The sequence below is a fragment of the Copadichromis virginalis genome, linkage group LG8 (assembly GCF_057382275.1).
Source record: "Copadichromis virginalis isolate Kocher_CV1m ecotype Utaka linkage group LG8, C_Virginalis_male_GT1.1, whole genome shotgun sequence".
Lineage (NCBI taxonomy): Eukaryota > Metazoa > Chordata > Actinopteri > Cichliformes > Cichlidae > Copadichromis > Copadichromis virginalis.
Genome location: NC_140625.1, coordinates 14,447,098 through 14,456,056, shown reverse-complemented (window position 1 = coordinate 14,456,056; position 8,959 = coordinate 14,447,098).

Here is an 8,959-nt window from a genome sequence, read left to right as displayed (position 1 = left end):
AATAAGACAACTGCAGTGTTATTACTGGGATGGCTGGTGTTATGTATTATATTAAAACACAACCACAAGATTCATCCCTTAATAATAGTTAACCCATAAGCGGTTACAAAAATGCTCTTTAATGCTGTGCACTGAACACAGTAACCCTGATAATTAGACATGTTCAGACATGTGTATGTGTGTCTTTTAATGTTGTTTCTGTGTCACCTTAGTTTCCTGAAAGTCAAAAAAACGATGGTACTTTGCTTTCAAGTTACTTATTGACTGGAAACAAACTGGTATATGCAGCCCTCTCCAGTGGGCGATTAAACCATCTAAATGGCAATACCCAACTCATCTACAGCTCCTGTCTGGCACGTTATAAAGAACGATCCACCAACATATCACCAGATCATGGGGCAGTTTCTCTCCTGAGGCTGTAAGATGTCTGAAGTCATCCTCCAGCTTTGTTTAATGACTAAATTACTTCTCTTTTCTTTTTGTGGTTTTGGATCTTTTATTGTGTAGCAGTATGGGGCCCTACATAAGCAGACAATTAAATGATCTTGAATCTAGAAGCCTAAATTTGTCTATTCAGTTATGATCTATTAATATAAAATTAATGAGTCCTCAGCAGTCACCATACAATGAGGGAAGGGGGTTGTGTACAGAACAGGTATTAACTGTGGATTTTAAAACACTTAGGCCATTGTTTTATCTTCGTCCTTCCATTAGACAAAGAGCTTGAGGCAACCAAACAGGTGAAAATAAATAACTGGCTCTTTTTCCCCCCACTGGGCAACTATGCAAGACTCGGCCCGCCGAATCTGATGTCCTGACGCCTGTCTGTCTGTCTGTCGTATTCAGCTGAGGTGGTCTATTCAGGGTTAGGGACCAAGGGACACAGAAGCCCGAAGGGTGTGGACATGCATGTGTGTTGTTGGTCTCTCAGGGGGAGGGAGGTGGCACTGTGAACAGCAGAGAATGCCTGGTGATGGGTTACCAAAAACAGAGCACGAGGGGACAATAGGACCTGGGACATTCCTGACATAACCCCAACACACCAGGGAGGAAGTGGAAGGGGGGATTTATTGGTGTCAATGGCCCCTTGCCCCGAGAGGAGGAACGGGTGCCTCTTTTGTCCCCTCTGGCGTTGGAGATGGACTGAATCGAGACGCCTTGCAAAGAGAGGACGCCACTAAACACATACACACATAATCACTCCTTTGAAAGAAGAACCACCAATTAGGGAATGGACATATATGGCTATAGTGGTTTAGACTCAAAGAGGGAGGCTGTGTGTGTGTGTGTGTGCGTGTGTGCGTGCGTGCGAGTCTGTCTGCATGCACTTTTCAATAGGATCTGAATGTAAAGGGAGAGGCAAATAGGATGCTTTTCAGCACAAAGTGCACAAGGGCTGACCCCATGGGAACACCGCTACGAACTTGTTTGAATCAGAGAGCATTTAGTGGCATTTAGGAATGGTTCGAGTTACACTGAATGAGCCCACAAAGAACGGGACAATGTAATACTCTAGTAATTGGCTGGACAATTGTGTAGTATGTTTCACTTGAGAGAAATGAGTCTCTCCCTGAGTCAAATGAAACAACATCTTACTGTTTGCAGTGATTTTACAAAACAACAAAACATTAAGATGCTTTAAAAAAAAAAAGCATCTCTTGTTTTCCTATTTTAAAGATTTCCTTGTAAAATTCATGCCACCCATTATGCACTTTAATATTTCTCAACTGATGAGAAGAAGCATCGTTTTGGTAATGGGAGGGCTGGTTTTAAATTGCATTGTAATTACTGACCCACCCTGAGCCTCCTTAAAGCTTATGCAAACCATATTGAAGGTAAATACCTCTTTTGTGAACGGAAATGACTACGGAAAGCTGACCGCTGAGCCCTACAAAGAATAATGTTTCTCCATAGACACTTGAGACTTGAGCTGTGCAGGAAAAATCAATGACACACTCAATAAGGATTTAATTTAAGATGATTGATTTAGAAAATATGAATATAAAGTATCTGCTGGTCTGAAGCCAGTCAAAAATCACACATTTTAGGGTCTGATTCAAATATATGCTTTCATTTACACCACAAATGACTTTTTTTTTCAGGCTTTATACCTGCAGGGTGGTAAATTGATGACAGAGAGCTACAGGTGGGCCTGAAATCCTCGGGTAGAAGCTTTTTATCCCAGGAGCTACAGCACACCTGGGATCAGTCTGGCAGCTTTTCTGTGCAGGCCTGCTGTTAATCTCCACTGTTTTTGACAGTATGGATTAGGCCTTGGTCAGTGGTCACCTATTTTAGCTTCAGAGAAACACGCTAAGCTAGATCAACACTGTCATCTAGTGGGGAAATGAGGAGCTATCTCTTCCAATAAAATGTGTGCAGTATAATAAGCTTGTAAAGCTGTATGACCACACTGTGGTTATCTGTGATAAGCAGTTAAGAAGCTGACCTTTTACTGTTTTACAAGCTTGAGGTCTGTATTACTGTCATGTTCACATAGCTGTACTGAAGTGTTTATTTTTTGGGGTTGTTAACTTGACCATATTTGCCATGGATTGCATGGGATTGCAATAATCAGATTACTGACTCAATGATTAAGGACGAACAAATACATAAAATAACCTATTCTCAGTTTAATATTGCAGTAAGTTGTCATTCAGACTGGTTTGCATGGAAAACTCCGCAATATAGCATGCATATCAGCTAAAATTAGCTAATTAAAAGTGGAAAAGGCATTAAATTATTTATGAGGTCTAGTTGTGTGCAGTAATGGAAGTTTTGAGATGATCCCATAAAAACCGTGCCAGTGTAGCCTGTACTTATACTTCTAATCTAATGTGGCTCAGGCTGGGAGAGCAGCATGTCATCAGGGATGATGATTAATATGTATTCAGATTCTGAACACATTTTAACGACCACAAAATCACTGTGATTTTCACTTTTGAAGCTAAGTCGCAATTCCGTGGCCTACATACTAAACTTAGAAGATAAAAACAAAGGATTGATCCTATCGCGCTGATATTGATGTGATACCAACACCAACACTGGTTGCCTGATACCACACAGGTCATAAAACACAATAAATTTCCAATTATCCTGATTTAGTGTCTTCGTGTTTTGCAGAAATTGCAACAATTCTTTCCATTTTATAAGCATATATTGAAAAGCTTGCACTGGAGGAAATACTAGAACACCTAAAGTTTTCCTGGAATCGATTGGAGCTTTATTAGCCCATTATTTATCATCATATGCTTGACTTCAACCCTTACCATCATCCACTTCCAGCTCACTGCATTACAAATAATTGAGAAAGCATCTCTGTAGCCTTGGGTGGCATTGTTGTAGCTGTACAATTTATTAGCTAATCAGCAAGACAGTGCCAGATTCTGCTGCTCATGAATATCAGGGTGGAATGAAAACCAGAACATGAGCTTTCATTAGAGAGTTTTGACTCTTTCAGTCGTTCTACATCTTCAGAACACACATAGAGTTCAAATGGGAACTCCCAAGCACTTCCAGCTGGCAACACTTTGGGATAATGATGCTGGATTCCACACAAATGAAGGGTCTAAATACCACCAGAGAGGCACCTGAACCACCTCCTTAATGCACAGACATGCATACATGTATGACTTCCAAGTCATAGCTTCTCTCTGTGGGTTAATCACACATGCACTACATACCAAGTGGGAAAGCCAATTTCCCACCGTCAGTCCTGACAGTCACTGCTGTCAAATGTAAGCAGCTACCGCCCAAGAAATCCCACATCAGGTCAACAGCATCCCCCCACAGAGCACACATCCTTTGAGTCTTCAGCAGCGCAGATTGGGTTACAGCTGATTCCAAGCTGCGACCTCAAGGTATCCTCATTTAAAAACTCTCCGTGGTTGAGTCATCAGTGTGAGCTCGGAAGAGGCCACCTTCGGCGGCGTAACGTCAAAATGATGGATGGGACAATAATACCGATAGAAGAGCTATTGATAGCTCTCTATCCTTAATGTTGACATGTTGATATTCACACCCCAAGCACTGTGTCACATGGGCAAAGAGAGGGCCTGCACTCGTGCACACACAGTGGACAAGGACATGATGGTATTATACCCATTAATATCACTTCCGTTCCCACCTAGGTCTTCGGGTCTTGAAGTGACAGCTGAGCCCTGGGCAAGTGAATGTGTGAGATGTATACCACAATGCCGCCGTCTTGACTTCAGTTGAGCTGGCAGAGGGAAAGTAAACATGCGGGGTTCCCCAAGAGACTGCTGTTGTAATTGGGGGTGTGCTAAAATGGGCTCGAGTTGTTTATTTTTTTTTATTTTTGACCCTAATTGCTCCACATTATTGTTTAACAACAGTTGAGATTGCTGGAAGTCTAGATAAGGGGCATAATCTGTTTAAGGTTCTGCTCCATTCACCTCCACGTGAGCTAATTATGCTTAATAATTTAAGTATTTAAAGGTTATATAGACAAATGTGAGCCAACACTTCCTGAGAGACTGAAAACTCAACCAAGCAACAACCTTTTGGGATAAAAAATGAAGTTAAAAGGCTTGATGCTAGCTTCAGGAGTAGCATGTTTTTATTTAACTCGCCTATTTAAACTGTATTAAGGCTTTGAGTGAAACTTGGGTGCTATGTTATCTTGTTCAGCACTACGTTTTGGCTAAGTTATTTCAGAGTGAAAACAGGACATCAACATCCTTGCAACTTGGAAAAATTGGTGGTTTTACTGTGTTTGCATTGAATATTCTCATATTTGGCAACCATTTACAAATAGATGCGATAGTTTTGATTGCAGTTGTCTAAGTTGATGCATCTTTTAGCAATAAGGGACTCATCTCAACTGGTTTTCAGCTGTTTGCATTGTGTATTCTGGTTATATTCCTACATTGCTATTTCATTTTGCATTTAAATTGACATCCTGTAGCATTTATGTCACTATTTATATAACTGAATCAAGTGTACAAGGTTATTGAGTATGTAGATGGCAACAGATTTGCAGTTTTTGCTTATTTATCGCAGATTCACTCCATTAACACAAACAGATTGCATCTAATTTGAAACTTGAGCTTATTCAATCAAGACTGACTGTGCGTTATCCTCATTTTATTTCCATCTTGATGCATGAAAGTCCATTTGCAGACAGCAACTGACTGCGAGTGGTTGCAGACCTGGATTCTACGGTGGCCCTGAGAGGTCAAATGCACTGCCTAATAGCACACATGTATCTATAGTATTATATGACTGATGCGATTAAAGCACATGTTATTTTATGTCTGTTCCTGCTCACAGTTCAGATGAATCCTCAGCTTCTTTTAAGTGCACCTGAGTGCAATCCTTCACATGCTTTGGTTTCTGTTACATCACATCATTGTCTCCCCAAAAGACGTTTTTGTGTTTCATTTTTTTCCATTTCCATTGTGTTTCATTCAACTTTTGCTGTGTTTCGTGTGCTTTTGTGGCATTTTTTCTATTTGCTGGTGTTTTCTTAAGTTGCTGTGCGTTAAACCTCTCAGAATCCCGTCTTAGAAACAACCATTTGAAAGGCAACTCGATCCGAAGTTCAAGTACACACGGTTGAGCTAATTTTAGTCGTGCTGCACTCTCCAACCAATTTGTGTCTGTAGCCTTAAAGATACTGACACAGTTTAAACACAGTCTAAACATTTACATCCTGTTTTTGCTCAGAAAATTAGCATCCCATTTATTGTCACAGTACAATACACATCCCAGTTATTAACCACTCTGGATAGAAAGAACTAATGTTAGCTGATAGCATCCTTCTTGTCCAAATATGGTCATTTCTTTTAACATTCTTGTTTAAAAAACAAACAAACAAACAAACAAACAAAAACAATTGTAGAAACCAAAATGCCAAACTGAGGGTTTCAAAATATCAGCAAAAAATTGAGTGGGTGACATCAAAGTGCCTTTGTGCATCTTTAAAATACAGTCTGTGGGTTCTACAGATATTAAAATGTCAGCGACAGCTCATAAGTTCTGCATGTTAAAAAGTTTCTTACGCCCACATTTTCTTCTATAGGCCAGCAGGGGTGAACTCCTCAGGTCCTTAGTAAACAGTTTCCTATGTCCTATATTTAAATTTAAAGTATTAATAAATGCAACGTTATGTTCATTTTTATAAATTGTCATCTTCTTGTGTATCCAGCAGAATGATAAAGCTTTGTGGGGCCTAACTTGTGATTGATAACTTATAGTATGAGCAAAGAGTTCCCCTCTGTGCTCATGACGTCTGCTTTTAAAAACTAACAGTGAGAACGCTCACCTCAAGGATTAAAAAATAAGACTTTGCAAATCAGTCAGTGCTAACAGAGTGACTTTATCTGTGATTAAGTGCCAACAGAAGATTTCATTACATTCTGGTGAGTTTCCTTGTGTAGCTATAGTGAAAAAAAGATGGGAAAAGCAGTAAATGAAAAACAAATAATCCAAACAATCAAATAATATGGCAAAGTGATCTGTTTAATTCAACAACTTATCTGAACCTATAACACAGCAAAAAGAAATCCCGACATGAAATGATAGTATTTTTTCTTTGTGTATTTTACTTTATTTCAGCTGTGAGCTACAGACTTAAAAAATGTGTCATCACGCTGAAATCTGTTTGATTAGTCAAAAACGTTAATAATGATGATCGGTACTGTGTAAGTTCATATATAACGCTGCTTACTTGGGTAACTGAACGAAACAGCCCTAATCTTAACAGTAACACTTGTTTTCATGCTAAGGCATACATGTCTCCACGGTGGCCACGCCAGCTGATCCAGTTATATCGTGGAAATGCTCTCTTGCTTACTGCCATACAAACAACCACGAATCTTTTTTTGTCTCAGAAAATCTGAGGCTGATAAAACGTCAACAAAGGTGCACCTGGTGGAAATCCACTCAACTCACCAGCTTAATTAGTGACATGACTGGGTATCATTTTCACGTTATCTTGCTCTGAGGCAATGCAGAGCCGCCACTAGAACCCCGTGATAAGGAAAATGTTCAGTACTATAGCGCCACCTAAGTGTGAGTTGCATTTATGTACTTTGGGGCAGATTTTTTTTTTTTTTTTTTTTTTAAGGCACAGGTTATTAGTCTGACTGAGTATTACACGGTATTCGCCACAAGAGGGAGGCCCGTCTCCACTGAAAGCCAATTGGGGGTTTCCCCTCTGGATAAGGTAAGCATCTCTCCTTGCGCCCGACAGCAGGGGTGCCAAAAAATGAAGCGAGGAAACAGTCGGAGGCTGACATTTTCTCCAGGGTGTCCGCCACAGGGAACCTAGTGCCGAGAGCCCCCGGGCTTGGAACAGACAGACGGGGTTGTTTTGCAGACACAATCAGCAGACTGATCCAAGTGCAACAACTAAAGGACCGAGGAGAGCTCCCCGCTTGAATCCCATCTGACAGCAAGTGAGTGTGTTGCCTGTTGTTAGTCTTGCTTTCTTTCATTCTGTCTTTAACGCAGTCCAGCCTCTCCCACTTGTAACTGCAGAGATAATCTACCTAGATTACTGGCTGGATGGTGGAGCTCCTTTATTTCACAGGAATGCGTCAAAATTGTCCCCTCTCTCAAATAAAACGCGTGAACGTGGACTGCACTGCCCCCGTGTAAACAGAAACGCTGGCAGCAAAATGCCCCTACTTGTTTTTTTTCCTCCTTTTAACAAACCAAAGAGTTTGAGTATTTTGTGTTTCGGACAGTTTGTTGGATCAATTGACGAAGGCCTGCTGTGTTTGTGTCAGCTTCTCTCCATTTGCTGCCCTACTTTCTCAAACGTTTAGCACTAAACTCAAGTATTTTAATTCAAAACACTGGAGAATATTTGAAGCGCCTGTATCGATGTTCAATCTGCAAATCTGAGAGATTTTAATAAGACTGGGATAGAAATGCATCCGAAATATTAAGATTTACTACAAGATCCCATTTAGAAGCTTAACTCTTGGAGAGTTATTTGGAAAGAGTGGCGACAAACCACCTGAGATTAAGAACTAAATTGCTCTTATATAAATAAAGTATTAATCGCTGAACAAAAGGAGTCAGATAAACCTTTGTGTTTTAAGTTTTCTGGAAGCAAATCGAAAAATCCCAATATTCTGTCTCCACTGCACGGCTCCCCTGTATGCTTGCCCTTGCTCGTCACTTACTTTCATCAGACTTCATTAATTTTAGCCCACTTTCTGAGCCGTTTTCCCCTTTGTGTTTAAATCCATTAACTGATTTGAGTAATTTCCTTTCCCCCCCTCTCCGTGTCTCATTGTGTTCACTGATACTGTTAATTAGTATTGGCTGCAGGTGTGCTCCGTGGGCGTAGCGCACGCGCACGGGGTTGGGGGTTAATGCCTATTAATTTTAATTATCCGCGGCTTTGAATTCGTGTTTGAACGGTCTTTGTTTGAGATGAATTACTGGATGAAGGCAGGGCGGTTCCGGGCCCGGGCCAGGCCAAGCTGGGCCATGCTGTTCCCCCCAGAGGATGGTACAGTAAATCGCCTACAGGAGGAATGTTGATCAGCTTACAGCGGGCCAGGAGGTTCTCGGGATTTGATCGACCGCGATACTAATGACCGGCCTACCCACCGGTAGGCAGGCTGCACCTGCAATAACACGTAGAGCAACACGCGAGCTGTCGCCTATAAATTACCTGGAATTATGAAGTGAACTGCGGCCCGTCCTCGCGGTTCTGCCGGGCTGGTTTTACACGTGTGACAAGTTATCCTCTGTGCTTACATTAAATGAACTCTGCCCAAAAGTCCCGACACGGCCTATTTTATTTGGCCGTTTTGTGATAAACGTCAGCGGCTCTAATTGCCGTTACCTACGTCTGCGATACCTGCTTTAATTCTCAAATCCCCGAAAATCCATTTGCTCCCCCAGTGCGCCTTTGGGCACGCGCTCCCCAGACGGGCTGTATAAAATTGCCAGCACTCATCACGACAGACCGCATGCT